At 44.1% G+C, this 15767-nt stretch overlaps 2 pseudogenes; one reads left to right on the forward strand and one right to left on the reverse strand.

The window, feature by feature from the left end:
• Positions 1-15767, reverse strand: part of LOC136657068 (zinc finger protein 420-like) — a 657687-nt pseudogene that overhangs the window by 511392 nt on the left and 130528 nt on the right.
• LOC136658014 (5S ribosomal RNA) lies at positions 7214-7330 on the forward strand (annotated as a pseudogene).

Raw genomic sequence — 15767 nt, forward strand, 5'->3', positions numbered from 1 at the left:
CAGGCTGGAGAGAGGCTCTCTGGATGATGAGGCACCTGGTAAAGTTCTAAGGCATTTGATGCAGCCACCTTGCTGCAGCTAAGCATATCTAAGAGCACAATCCTTGTGTTGTTCTCAGCTGGTATAAGTCACTTATACTGGCCTGGGAGTGTTGCAAACATGCCATAAAGCATACTCACAACTACTCCCAAATTGGGAAGGCCAGCGCAAGGAACATGTGCTGGCCTCCCCAGGCCAGATCCAGGCCAGCAGCGGGTGAGTTTGCACTGGCATGGGGAGGCTGGCAGGGGTGAGGGTGGGGAGGGTGGCAGGAGGACTGAAAGGGGGCATTTCAAGTGGGTGGAGGACGGGGAGGATGGACTGGTGGGGAAATTGGGCCCAGGAGGGGTGTGAGACCAGCCTCCAGTGCTCAGGCTAGATTCTAACACCCCTCCCGAGCAGTCCAGTGTTACATCGGGCTGCTTAGATCTGTGTCAACAACTTAGCTGGCACAGATCCAAGCAGTCCCATTGGGGCAGCTGGGGTATTACACAGGATAAGGGGATAAATATCTGTTAAATATAAATATAAGGGGGTAAATGTCTGTTACAGCACAGGTTAGGATTGGGCTGCCCATCTGTAATCCTAGGCACACTTACCTTGGAGTACAGTCCAATGAACTCAGTGGGACTTAATTCTGAGTAGACATGCATATGATTGACTATTAACCTGCCTAGTGGGATTCGGATAGAATAGGGTTTGTGAAGAATAGTTGTTGTTGTTGGCATCCTTCAGTCTCGGAAGACTATGGTGTCATGCTCTGAATGGTGGTTCTGGAACAGAGTGTCCTCTCCAGTGCGCGAAGCCTGGGTAAAGTAGGTATGGAGGATAGGCTGTTACCCATGCAGCAAATCCCCCTCTCCACGTCGCTGAAATGGTCCAATGGAAAGGCAGAGGCCAATACGGTTGGTTCCAGCGGCGTCGCAGGAGTTGCCAGAACGTGACTGTGTTCAGCCATGAACTGCCTCAGGGACTCCGGCTCCAGATTTTGCCTTGAGGTTGACTCCTGAAACCTTTTCCATAACTGGATGTAGCCACAAGGCAGTGGAGGTTTGGGATCAGAGTTTTCCTTCTCTCAGATGAGCTGCCTTCCTAGGCTGACGAGTCCCATCTACCCGGTGGCTGTTTAGTCGCCTCTTACGACAAGTACAGCCAAACCGAGGGCCTATTCTTATCCCCAGCCCCCAGGGGAATGAAGAATAGTATACCCTCTGTATCCATGGGGGTTCCATTCCAGAAATGGAATCCAGGAATTCCATGGATAATTTAATCCATGGTTGGGCTCCTGAACCTCCCGGAAGTTACCAGAAGAGTCCGTAAATAAGAAGGGCCCACTCTAGTATAACTTTGAAATATAAAATCAGATGTGGTTGGAGTAATGTCACGTCTAGGCTTGTACTATCGTAGAACCACTTTTCATAGTTGCATTAAAAAATAGCAGAGGTCACATGCTCTGACCTTCTTTTGAAGAAGATGAAACTGCACTTTCAGAGAAAGACGTGATAAGTGAATCTGAAATAACTCATTATAAAGCAAACAGAGATCCTGCTTAATTGGATTGAGTTGGCCCACCAGTAGAGTAAAAAAATCCCATAGCTGAGGCAGTGGAAGCTTAGTATACAATTTTAAACACAGTGATTTGGAGTTATTCACTGGGGACCTCAAACTGAAAGCGAACCAAAAAAAAAGAACATATGCTGCAATTTCCAACTAATGCCATTTTTGTTGCCTGATTGAAACTCTCCACATGCATTTGTGTGAAGCAGAAGTGTCATCCATCAAATCCAAAACTCGGCTGTAGCATCTCCCATCAGAGAATAGATTTGGACAGACACCAGTAATAATTCCCTGGGTTGACAATACTGACTGAGTTCTGAGCAAAGTAGATCCCACCTGCCAATTTTGGTGCTGTTGATTACTTTAGTGCCTAAACTGAGTTTAATTATTCACATCATTAAAAATCTGGGGGGGGGGGATTTTTAAGAGCTGGTCCCTGGTGTATTGATAATGACTTGTGTGAAAATTAGAAAAATTTACTAAAGGTTTGCAGCCAGAGCTTTGACGGATTATAGCTACGGAGGGGGGCAGAGAGTGCAGTAAGTATTGCTAGTGCCACAACGCACCATGTAAATGGCCCCTCACTCACTGTTGGGGCCATTCTGGGCAACAACTGCAATGTTCTGTTGTCACTACCCAGAATGGCTCCCACGGCAAGTGGGTGTGGCTGCTTACTAGGGATGGGCACTCGACATGCACAAAAACATATCTTTGGATTACTTGAGTCAACTTGAGTCATGGACATCACTCGCCCCAACTTGACTTGCAACTCGGGGTCAGTGACTTAAAAAAGAATCCAGACTTGAAGTGACTCAACTCCCTTTTTTGAGTCCTGTGTGTAAGCATATGTGTTCTTGCTTATTCTTTCGCCACTTCCACATCACTCTGAAGACCTCATGGGTGATCCTGAAGCCATTGCTTTTGCTGCCAGGAATGGCTTTGAAGCCGGAGGAGGGGGGGAGCTTACACGGCGCATTGAGGTGCCTGCAAAACTTTGCACTCTGCTCCCCTCTGGGAATGCTACTGAGTCTTGCTGTTGGCAAACACTATCAGGAAGCAGGAGGCCTAGCATCACACTGTTTTCAGGTCTCCAACTTGCTTCCCATTAGCATTCATAGATGGTACAGAAACAGTGAGACACACCGCGGTACAGGAGACCATGACCGGAGGGCTACAATCAGAGGCAGATAAGTCATTTGCGCAATGGGGGGAACATGTGAACAGTGGTGAGTGAAACTGCTGCTTCAGGACCCACAGATATAGGGGGCACACACACAGCCTGGTAAGTATTATTAATTCTCCAACAAAAGTCAAGTCTTCTTGACTTGAGCCCAGCTTTTATTTCATTGGTCAATAAGATTAGCGTAGAAGTCACAGTAAAACTGGAAGTGTAAATTTTAGACTCCATCTTTCTGTCTTATAGTTATTTAAATGTTAATAGCTTTAATGGTCTTAGAATGTCATTTTTGGAGGCAACACAATGCACCCTCTTGTCCATTTCCTCAATATATGCTATTTGTGGTTTAGCTGTAAAAAGGTTTAAATTGCATTGCAATTGGCAAAATGTAATTTTATTAAGCAAAGTTTAATCAGGAAATTATTTCTACTACCTCAAAGGAATTTTGAAAAATCTCATTAGAATCTCTTTAATTAATGTTGATAAAACTGCTGAAGCACGGAGGGATATCTAGCAGTAATGCTGGAACAGTTTTGCAACGTACATTCACATCTGCAAAAGAATGTATCCTCCAGAAATAACACTCAGGGCCCAATCCTATCTAACTTTCCTGGGCCAATGCAGCTGTGCCAATGGGGCGTACAGTGTATCCTGTGATAGGGGGCACTTAGAGAACATTTGTTCCCTTATCTTGGGACTGCATTGCTGCTGTATCAGCACTGGAAAGTTGCATAGGATTGGGCCCTCAGGCTGCAATCCTATACACACTTTACTGGAAGTAAACCTCCTTGAACAAAATGGGCTTTACTTCTGAATAGACATGGATAGGATTTCACTGACACTGTCAGTTTTCACATGCTCTATGTCTGCCATGAATACTCTGATTTCAAACACTAATGTACCTGAAGGAGGTGTGATGTCCATTATGGTGTGGGGCTCTGCCCTCCCAGCAGAAAAGGTGGGTGGTTATTCACAGCAGGATGCAACCACTCACAGCATACTGGAAGTCACTGTGGTGAAGTAATCACATCACCACAATTACTTCTGGGTAAGGGGGTGGCATTTGTAGGCATGACCGAGGGGTGGCAGAAGAGGCAGGCATGCCACTTGATCTTAAAGGGGTGCTAAATTTTGCTACCTTAAAGGGCTTTTTCATGCTCCTTTAAAATATAAATCTACAAAACATGCAAGAAGGGTGCAATCCCAATTCAAACACTATTGTGTGCATTTTAAAAGGAATATGAGGATGGTAAACTGCCACGCACAAGAGTTTCATACTTGATGGCCAGCACATGAGGTCTGTACTTGGGTATCCTGTGAGAAGCAGCTCTCAGATGCATTGATCTTTATTCGGTTGCTTAACCTACTTCTCTACAATGTTTGTGGAGCACTTGTCATGATCCACAATTTCCTTTGGCCTTGCTGAGGGAGAGTCAGCATGGCTTCTGTAAGGGTAAGTCTTGCCTCACGAACCTTATAGAATTCTTTGAAAAGGTCAACAGGCATGTGGATGCAGGAGAACCCGTGGACATTATATATCTGGACTTTCAGAAGGCGTTTGACATGGTCCCTCACCAAAGGCTACTGAAAAAACTCCACAGTCAGGAAATTAGAGGACAGGTCCTCTCGTGGATTGAGAACTGGTTGGAGGCCAGGAAGCAGAGAGTGGGTGTCAATGGGCAATTTTCACAATGGAGAGAGGTGAAAAGCGGTGTGCCCCAAGGATCTGTCCTGGGACCGGTGCTTTTCAACCTCTTCATAAATGACCTGGAGACAGGGTTGAGCAGTGAAGTGGCTAAGTTTGCAGACGACACCAAACTTTTCCGAGTGGTAAAGACCAGAAGTGATTGTGAGGAGCTCCAGAAGGATCTCTCCAGACTGGCAGAATGGGCAGCAAAATGGTAGATGCGCTTCAATGTCAGTAAGTGTAAAGTCATGCACATTGGGGCAAAAAATCAAAACTTTAGATATAGGCTGATGGGTTCTGAGCTGTCTGTGACAGATCAGGAGAGAGACCTTGGGGTGGTGGTGGACAGGTCGATGAAAGTGTCGACCCAATGTGCGGCGGCAGTGAAGAAGGCCAATTCTATGCTTGGGATCATTAGGAAGGGTATTGAGAACAAAACGGCTAGTATTATAATGCCGTTGTACAAATCTATGGTAAGGCCACACCTGGAGTATTGTGTCCAGTTCTGGTCGCCGCATCTCAAAAAAGACATAGTGGAAATGGAAAAGGTGCAAAAGAGAGCGACTAAGATGATTACTGGGCTGGGGCACCTTCCTTATGAGGAAAGGCTACGGCGTTTGGGCCTCTTCAGTCTAGAAAAGAGATGCCTGAGGGGGGACATGATTGAGACATACAAAATTATGCAGGGGATGGACAGAGGGGATAGGGAGAAGCTCTTTACACTCTCACATAATACCAGAACAAGGGGACATCCGCTAAAATTGAGTGTTGGGCGGGTTAGGACAGACAAAAGAAAATATTTCTTTACTCAGCGTGTGGTTGGTCTGTGGAACTCCTTGTCACAGGATGTGGTGCTGGCGTCTAGCCTAGACACCTTTAAAAGGGGATTGGACAAGTTTCTGGAGGAAAAATCCATTATGGGGTACAAGCCATGATGTGTATGTGCAACCTCCTGATTTTAGAAATGGGCTATGTCAGAATGCCAGATGCAAGGGAGGGCACCAGGATGAGGTCTCTTGTTATCTGGTGTGCTCCCTGGGGCATTTGGTGGGTCGCTGTGAGATACAGGAAGCTGGACTAGATGGGCCTATGGCCTGATCCAGTGGGGCTGTTCTTATGTTCTTATGATCCACCAGTAACTTGTGCCATTCATGAGAAGGCAAGCCTGCAATGAAATGGCTCCAGGACTGATGAACCATACGTTAGAAAAGAAAATTTAAAAATCTACAGTGATTTAAACCAGTGATTTTCAATGTTTTTCTTCTCATGGCACATTGAGCTCTGTAGCCGTAGCCTCTTGTGATGTCACTACTGGCTTCTGGGAGAGTCTTCCAGGTTCTGCAGTTCAGTTTCTAGGGCAATTGTCTGCAGTTACAAGTTGTCAGTTCTTCTTCTGCAGAGCCAAAAGACAATTCATTACTGCAGACAGTTGCCCTAGAAACAGAACCACAGAGCCCCAAAGAGTTTTTTCAGCTATTTTCAACCGCTGTGCTCCAAACTTCCACAGCAGACTGTAGACCTTTTGCAGCACACCAATGTGCCATGGCACACTGGCTGAAAATTGCTGACTTAAATTATTACCTTTTCTTTCAAAGAAGTGTCATAATAATTGATAACAATCTAATTGGAAGAATATCCTTCAATTTGCTTTCTGCCACTGTGGGACCATGTGGCTGTCATCGCAATTTTAATGCTGTCAACATGGCTATCCCTATCCCATGTTGCTGAGCTTCCCTTAAGTGGAGCAGGCCCCTCAAGGTTCTAGGCACCGCAGATAACTTTCCCCCACAAGCGCCTTGTGTTGAGTCCCAGCTCCTTGCGATCGGAATTGGAGTTGCTATCAGTGCCGAACAGTCACAGATCAGTAGAGTGAAGAGGGACAGTTACTCTCCCCAGTAGCCTAGCTGGGGGAGTGGAAAGCTGGGGCCAGGGGAGTGATAACACCCCCTGTGTCATTGGGTCACCCCCACATCTACTTTCTCTGCACATGTGTGGCCCTGGCCTTAGAAATGGTTCAATTTGGAGCTGTACAGGGGCTGGAGGGCCCAATTTTCAGTGCTTCCATAAGCCAAAATATAGGCACTGCCCCCCCCCAGCAGAAATGACAGAAAAGCACCACTCCACCACAAGGTGGGCAATTGAACCCCCCCCCCCCGGCCCTGGCTTAGCTACTTCACTGACTCTCCCTCGGCTAAATATAAGAAGAGCACCATTTGAAAACATGCCTTTTCACCCAGTTAGCAGGGTAAAATAAAATTTAAGATTAAATCTTAAATCATTTGACGTGCTTCCAGGATGGATGCTAGCTTGGTGCTCCTGATGACAGCCAGCGTACCTGTCCTGGGGACGGCATCTTGTCGATAGTTGTCAAGCTGGGTGTGGGAAGAGATTGAGCTTTAGAATTCACCTACACATCTCCTAACATAGTTAGACATCTCTGAATCATTCCTTCTTGTCAAATGTACCTGAAGGCAGGTGGTAATGCTGGAAATTGTCAAGGGCAGATCGATTCAAATGTCTGTTTCAGGTTTGAGGTGACTTGCAGAAATATGAGCATGACTTTGCCATATGCCTGTCATTCATTCAAGTCTGCCATTCATCTTCTGCTCCTAGTTCAGACATACAAGCATTAGCCCCTTGAAAGGAAGGTCAGAACTCAGTTGGTGTATAGCAGTCCCAGCCTTAGGTTCTTCACATCCCAGAGAAATGCATGTCTAGTCAATTCCCACCGGTGCTAGGTAAAATCCCCGAGAGCTGGCAACTGTTACCCTGCACATGCCCAATCTCGTCTGATCTTGGAAGCTAAGCAGGGTCAGGCCTGGTTTGTACTTGGATGGGAGACCGCCTGGGAATACTGGGTGCTGTAGGCTTATACCATAGTCTTTCGAGACTGAAGGTTGCCAACCATGGATATGTGGTTAGGCCACCTGGAGTGAGCTATTTTGTCCTGTGTGCCTACCAAGAAACCATTAAAGGAGCATGCAATTGTTGGGGAGAAAATGCAGACAAAGAATGAACTTTCCTTTTATTATTAACAATGAGTCCTTGGTAATTGTTAATACTTCCCAACATGATGGGTGGGAAATGGGCTCAGTGAAACTATGTCACAGAGCAGGGGTGGCCAAACTGTGGCTCACACATCACATGTAGCTCTTTGACTTTATATGCGGCTCATGGAAACATGTTGGCTGAGCCCCGTTTTGCATCACAATTAATAAGAAAGATAAATAAAAAATTTTCAAGCTTGGTTATTATTTACCAGGTATAAACTGAGAGTGCACTAGATTAAAGCGTAAGTTTTAATGTTTACGGCGAGTAAATATATTTAAGAATTCAAATGCTTCTTAGATATTGAGGCTCTGAAGTTTATCATAAAAGGTTCTTACATTAAGCAAGTTTGGCCACCCCTGGTATAGATAGATGTTCAACCACTGTTTGGGATTCCTGTCTCAGGCTGAGTTCTGGTTACTCAGTATCTCTCGTGATGGACACAGTGCTTTAAACATAAGAACATAAGAACATCCCCACTGGATCAGGCCATAGGCCCATCTAGTCCAGTTTCCTGTATCTCACAGTGGCCCACCAAATGCCCCAGGGAGCACACCAGATAACAAGAGACCTCATTCTGGTGCCCTCCATTGCATCTGGCATTCGGACATAGCCCATTTCTAAAATCAGAAGGTTGTACATACGCATCATGGCTTGTAACCCGTAATGGATTTTTCCTCCAGAAACCCTTTTAAAGGCATCCAGGCCAGACACCATCACCACATCCTATGACAAGGAGTTCCACAGACCAACCACACGCTGAGTAAAGAAATATTTACTTTTATCTGTTCTAACTCTCCCAACACTCAATTTTAGTGGATGTCCCCTGGTTCTGGTGTTATGTGAGAGTGTAAAGAGCATCTCCCTATCCACTCTGTCCATCCCCTGCATAATTTTGTATGTCTCAATCATGTCCCCCCTCAGGCGTCTCTTTTCTAGGCTGAAGAGGCCCAAACGCCACAGCCTTTCCTCATAAGGAAGGTGCCCCGGCCCAGTAATCATCTTAGTCACTCTCTTTTGCACCTTTGCTTAGTCTTCAGTCTACTTACAGCAGGATAATCATGTTATTGCACCCCTAAATTAGTGCCCCAGACATGTATGTAGCCCACGATTACTTTCACATGAATGGCTTAGCCTGTGTTAAAATATTGCAAAAAAAAAAAAAAAACCCAAAAAATTTTTTGCTAGCAAAAAAAAATTGAAGGGTGATGGCACCTTAAATACCAACATCATAATATTAGTCTTGATGGATATAGTGTCCATTATTAATAATAAAATCTAGTAAGATGAAACACCACCAGCACCCAGTCACTAGCAGGTAACTAGTGCTGAGGTGCTAAATGTAAGAGTAGCACCAATTAAAAAAGTGTCTCTTTGCCCAGTTAGCAGGGCATGTTCTTTCCAAAGATTATAAAGACACCTCACATTATTGCAACTGTTACTGGGCACCTTTCATTTCACAAGGAGAAACTCTAGCCATGTACAGCACTTACCTCTTCAAACACACAATAATCCTAGGAAGACCAGAGTAGGAGTTACAAGCTCCAGAGGCAGAATGCTTACATTCAGGATGCAACTGTGGATAGTGGCATTGCTAGGAGGGGGGTGTGAAGCTCTAGGGGAGGGGTGATAGTTGTCCCACCCAAGTTTCTGGCCCTTACCATGTTATCAGCAAGTGGAGCTCAGTGCTGTGTTTCACAAAGTATATATAAGAAAAAAAAAATCAGCAAGTGTACTTGCTGGAGGACACACGGGAATAAGAAAGTTTTAGAAAATGAAGTTACTAAGTTTGCGGCAAACCTACAAATAAAGGCAGCCACTGGCTGATCTTTGGAAATGTGAACTGTGTGCCCTGCTACCCAGGTTACAGCAGTCACATTGCATCCCAGTCATTTGATAAGCTCACCTTTTAAATTAAGTGCCCCACAGAATCCCCTCGCTTACCCAACTTCATTTGAAGTTATTCTTGGGTGTCAGATCCTCATCAAATTTAATACTGAGGATGTCTTCAGAGACTCAAGCAAAACATGAGGGTTGTTTTGTTTTTTTTTGTTTTTTTGCTACAAGTTGCCTTTTTTATATTTTATAAATGAGAGTGGAAGCTTCAGTTCACCTCCTAAACTCCTAAACAGCTCTCCCCACAGATTGTTGTACAATCTAGTATTATATAGGCTGCAAACCTGGCATCTCACAGGATGCAATCTGGAGTTTCTCTGCAGATCCATAAGCCATTAAGGCAGTGTTTCTCAAACTGTGAGTCGGGACCCACTAGGTGGGCCGTGAACCGATTTCAGGTGGGTCACCATTCATTTCAATATTTTATTTTTAATATATTAGACTTGATGCTACCGTGGAATGTGACTGCATTGGGGAAATGTTACACATCTGTACTTTTAACATGCTACTCTGTATATGCTTTTAACAATGATAGTCAATGGGACTTACTCCTGGGGAAGTGTGGGTAGGATGGCAGCCTAGGATTGTTAAAAATTTTCCTGCTTGATGATGTCACTTCCAGTCATGACGTCACTTCCGGTGGGTCCTGACAGATTCTCATTCTAAAAAGGTGGGTCCCGGTGCTAAAAATGTGAGAACCACTGCATTAAGGAAGCTTATGGCTCAGAGTCTTTAAAGAAAAAGAGAGAGAGGCTAGCTCAAATTAGTATTGAGTCTCCTGCAGACCACAGTCAATATTTCTAATACTTTTATGCTATGCTTTAAAAAAAAAAAAAAAAAAAAAGATCCCCTGGAGAATGTTGACAAATGGAAATTTAGCAAAAAGTACAAGAACAAACACATGCAAAAATGTATAGAAATGGAAGGGAAGGGAAGTAACAAACTGGAGAAAGGCAAATGGTAAATGAAGGGTTAAAGAGTATTATTATTAACTTCACCCGTACCCAGCCTTTCTCCCCGAAGGGACCCAAGGCGCTTTACAATAAACATTAAAGACACAATTAAAAACATGAATTAAAAACAAGATAAAAAACACATTAATTGTGAGTACGTCACAACTAGTCATTTCTATAAACAGGGTTATATAACCCTGTATGTAAAATGTATTGTACGTTTGTATCTGTGTGTACAAGTAGGCGTGCACATATACATATATTTGTGTACTACTTAGGTTTATATTCTCTCTACGGTTTCCGTACAGAGTCTTCACCTACCAAATGTTTATGCCTAATAAAGGTTGACTTGACTTGACTTGACTATAAACAGGGCAGGGTCCTAATTCCACTGTGATGAGGTCTCATTCATTCAGGTAATGATGGTGCATGCGGGATCTTATTCCCCTTTCCTGCAGCCTCCCCCACCCCCTTTCTCTTCTTGAACTTACACTAGCAAAATTGCTAGCGCAGGTCTGAGGAAACCCATAACAGAGCCAGGACGTAAGATTTTGATTATCACCAGATAGAATATTTCTAATTAGTAACAGGAGATAAAAGGCATCGGAAGCCATGATTATTCCTTATTTCACATTCAAGTATAAACAGTCAGTTCTTGTTTATTTATTGGGGTTAGGCTCCTGGAAAATCCAGGGGATACTGAATCAGCTGATACCAAATCATTGATTCTATAGGATCCATGGGGGTTAGGAGGAGGGGTTGTTAACCTGGTCACGTATGCCAGAAGAAGATAGCATGGTGTGGATAGAATGGCCATCACAGATAGCTGAGAACAAGAGGCAGATGGCATGACATAAATTATAATTTTCTTCCAGCGGATAAGCGAATCTGCGGGAACAGAATGCATGCTTACTGAGTATCTTTCCACAAGGACATGAAGGGCACTGTTGTCTTCGATGGCTCCACATCAGACCCCTTTGACATCCGAAGCGGAGTGAAGCAGGGCTGTGTTCTTGCACCAACCTTGTTTGGGATTTTCTTCGCTGTCCTGCTGAAGCAGGCCTTTGGAACCGCAACAGAAGACATCTATCTCCGGACCAGATCAGACGGAAAGCTCTTCAACCTCTCCAGACTGAGAGCAAAGTCCAGCTGAAATGTCTGCGTGACTTCCTCTTTGCCGACGATGCAGCTGTCACTACCCACTCTGCCAAAGATCTCCAGCAGCTCATGGATCGTTTTAGCAAGGCCTGCCAAGATTTTGGACTAACAATCAGCCTGAAGAAAACACAGGTCATGGTTCAGGATGTGGACTCACCTCCCTGCATTACAATCTGTGCGCATGAACTGGAGGTTGTCCATGACTTTGTGTACCTTGGCTCAACGATCTCCGACACTCTTTCTCTCGATACCGAGCTAAACAAGCGCATCGGTAAAGCAGCTACCACGTTTTCCAGACTCACAAAGAGAGTCTGGTCCAACAAGAAGCTGATAGAACATACCAAGATCCAGGTCTACAGAGCTTGCGTCCTGAGTACACTTCTGTACTGCAGCGAGTCATGGACTCTTCACTCACAACAGGAGAGGAAACTGAACGATTTCCACATGCGCTGCCTCCGACGCATTCTCAGCATCACCTGGCAGGACAAAGTTCCAAACAACACCTGCTGGGTTGCCTTGGGCATGACACCATTTGCAAAGCAAAACATCAACCCTTCATTTGGTATTTACCTTTAGTACTAGAGTAATTTTTAAAAAGTAAAAACAGGGTCAATCATATTGCTGTTTTTGTACATGCGTACAAAAATTAAACAATGTTAATTTCATATTAATTTTAGCTCCCTAGTCAGTGCAATTGAGCAGCAACACCCAAGGTCATGACTAAGGTCCTACAAAAATGCAGTCCTGGATCGCAGCTTTTTGTTCTGCCCCTGAACAGCTCATCCTTCTGGTAGAACCGGGTACCAGGACATTCTGGTAAGTTGTGTCTGTTGCCCGGCATCCAAGAAGACTGCCCAACAGGACAGCCGGGCAGACGTGACTGCCTGGAGTGTCCTGGTACCTAGATCTATGCAGAAGAGGAACCACACAGAGATGGAACAAAAAGATCTGCTCAGCAGGTGGACAGATCCGTCTGAACTCCAGTTCCAGCCCCTGGGCCTGGGTTCAAGAGGCCCTGCAAGGAATAAATGACTGCCATGCTGTCAGCAATTTGCAAAAAAAAAAAAAATCACAAGGGAGAGGGGGCATCAAACAGTATGGGATAATTGACCTTGTTAAGATTGAGAAATACATTGAGTCATAGAAGACTGAAATCAAAGGTTTATTAATTTTATTTTCACTTCTCCAGGTCAGTTGGACACCCCCCCCCCGCCCGCTATTTGGGTGAGGGTTAAATATTCACTGTGCTTTGTAGCACACATCAAACAGCATGAGCTCATGTGGTATTGGAGCCAGCTCTCTGTCCTGAAGCTGCTGGATTCAAGCTGATTTGCATCTTTTTCAAAGCGTATGGAGCAATCCTAATATCTCATATGACTTAATTATCCGCTAGCTGCTCTAGATACGTTCACAGTCTCCAGTCGCACCCGTCATTTGGCAGTGTTTCCATGAAACAAAAATAGTTGCTTGTCATATTTGTTATGGCTAATGTATTTTGACTCAGAATACTTAATGTTTAATATTAATTGAATTAATGTAACGGGTAATATGTGTAGACTTCTTCACTGGCTCCATTTCCCCAAATTTAGGATGAATGGATTGTTTTGGGCTGCCTTCAAGATGCCTGCATCAATGGAACGCGCAAATTCTCCTACAGACACTCTTAATAACAGTGCTTAGCATTGGTAGAGCACTTTGTTAATGGTGCAAATTCCTTTGCATGTCTTATTTTTATGTGATCCTTGTAACAATTCTGTAAAGACTATTATCTTCATTTTGCAGCTGAAACTGAGAAGCTTGCCAAAGGTCACCAACAGCTCAATCCTATGCATGCCTACCCAGAAATCATTCTATGTATTTCAATGAGATTTAGGGCCCAATCCTATGCTGGGACAAAACTGGTGGCTGCTGTGCTGCTTGGCAATCGCTTTGTGTGAGTGCCATAAGATATGTTGCCACCAATGTTGCAGCCTGCTATGCTGGCAGAAAAACCAAAACCAATCGGCACTGGAACTCAGTGCTAGGAAGATGGTGGACCAGAGTGGCCAGCCAGCAGTGAGGTTTTTCAGGGAAGGGAGGAGTGGATGGAACTGGACAGAGGGATGGTGGTCTGAGGAGAGGATTAGGTCTGGGAAGGGGGTGGGGATGGTAGCAGAGTCTACCACCGAATTCTATGCTCCCTCCTGTGCCTGCTTTGCAGCCCAATCTCTAAGCTCCTTAATTTTTATCACTGTAGTTTAAAAAAATGACAGATGAGTGCCATCATATCTTCCCCGCATGCTCCAGATTTCATTCATACTTCTGTTCAACTGAACACGGAGCCCCCTTCCTCCAAAGCAGAAATGCCTTTTGCTAATTAACAAGGCATTTGTTCTTGTCGATGTAAAGGTTTTGCATGTAAATAATACCAACATCTGTATTGTATTTTAACAGATTTTCCTTGGTACCTCACTGTGAACGTGGCAGCCGGCTTGTCAGCAGGCCGCTCCAGCGGAGAACAATGGCAGACTATCAATGACAAAGAAGAACTGTCTAATTAGTCTACATTTTTCAAAGAATAATTACCTGTCAAGTGGTTAAACCATCTTTCTGGAAACACATTTCCCAAAGCTGCAATTGAAAATTACAGGTATGCTCATGTGAATCCTTGATAATATAAATCTTTCAAAAGACGCTGTCCCAATTCTATTGTTTTATACAAAAATATATTTCCACTGTTTTATGTTGGAACTTCAAGAAATAAAAGGGGGGGATATGTATTTAAAGCACTTCCAGGTCTCCAAAAGAAAGTATGTGCAAGTCATGTGCAGTAGCTTTTTCCAAATATCAAGGCCAACAACTGATCTTATGGTGCATGGCAAATGTTCTCCATTTAGAATGGTCTAAAACGCGGCGATTAGGGGCTCTCACTTTTTTTTTCAGGAGATGCCACTGGCATGAATACAATACCATCAGGTTGAAGAGTAAGGCACTGAATATTAATGCTAACACCCACGGTAAAATGGAAGCTATTTTTAGTGTCTCCTCAATTGTGCTCAGAGCAATAATTTATTCATTACCAGATTCTGTCAGGAATTTTGCTCAGTAAAACTTATTCAATCTGCAATGTGAGAGGGGATAAAAAAAGGCTACCTTGGAAATCATAAAGCATGTTTCAATAAATATTAGTATCTTTAGCAAAGCTCAAAGGAAATATTTTCCAATACCTCATTATGTCTCATACCTACTAGTTCTAATGGTAATTAGACGCTAGGGAAGAGCCTGATCTGAATCTGGAATAAACAACTACATTAGAGATGCCATTTGCCTATTATGTTCCACCTGGATTCCTGCCCCAGAAACAGAATCTGGGAGGATGATACGAACTAAAAAGGGGACAAAAAAACCCTTCATGTAGAATGATCTGAAGACATTTCTAGTGACTTTTTTCCTTTAACTTTTTTTAAAATTCTTTTTTTCATGTTGCAAAGAAGGTAGGAGAATTGGTAGACTCAGGGCCCAATCCTTATGTCAATGCTTTCCAGCACTGGCAAAGCGGTGCCAATGGGACATGTGCTGCATCCTGCAGTTGGGTGTCACTCACAGAGGCCTCCTCAAAGTAAAGGAATGTTTGTTCCCTTACCTCAGAGCTGCATTGCCTTTATGTCAGTGCTGGAAAGCACTGACATAAGGGGTTAGGATTGCGTCCTTAGTGTTGAAGTATAGCAGAGAATACCCCATATATTCAGAGAGTACCCCATTCAATCAATCAAGAGGTTTCAAATACACCACAGGGTACAACAACACAGTATTTATGCATAAAATAGCTCCATCTCCCCCCAATATCCCCAGACTCAGTTTGTGCAGTCTCCATTGTCTGCAGTTCTCAGATCGCCCCATCACACTCTTGACTAATCATGTCTCTTTGTTGCAAAGGTTTGCTTTGCAAAGTGACGCTAACAGGAAGTGGTGGCCTGAAGTTTGCCTGAAAAGTTGTTCCATTCTGAAGGAGGGGCGGTGGCAGTGGTGGACTGCAATTGTTCCTTGGTTGAGGAAGAATGAAACATTCATTGCTCCTTGGCCACGTTGTAGTAGGAAGTTCCCAGTGATATGCCCAGCTAGCAACTGTCACCTTGCAGACCAGAAGGAGGGAGGCAGGCATCGCTTCATAAGGAGGGCCCACCATACCAAAGGTTGACCAGGATCTTTTTAGATACCACTCCTAGATAAGATATTGAAGAACTCCAGTTGAGCTCACTGAAGACAAAGAAGG

The sequence above is a fragment of the Tiliqua scincoides genome, chromosome 7 (assembly GCF_035046505.1).
Source record: "Tiliqua scincoides isolate rTilSci1 chromosome 7, rTilSci1.hap2, whole genome shotgun sequence".
Classification (NCBI taxonomy): Eukaryota; Metazoa; Chordata; class Lepidosauria; order Squamata; family Scincidae; genus Tiliqua; species Tiliqua scincoides.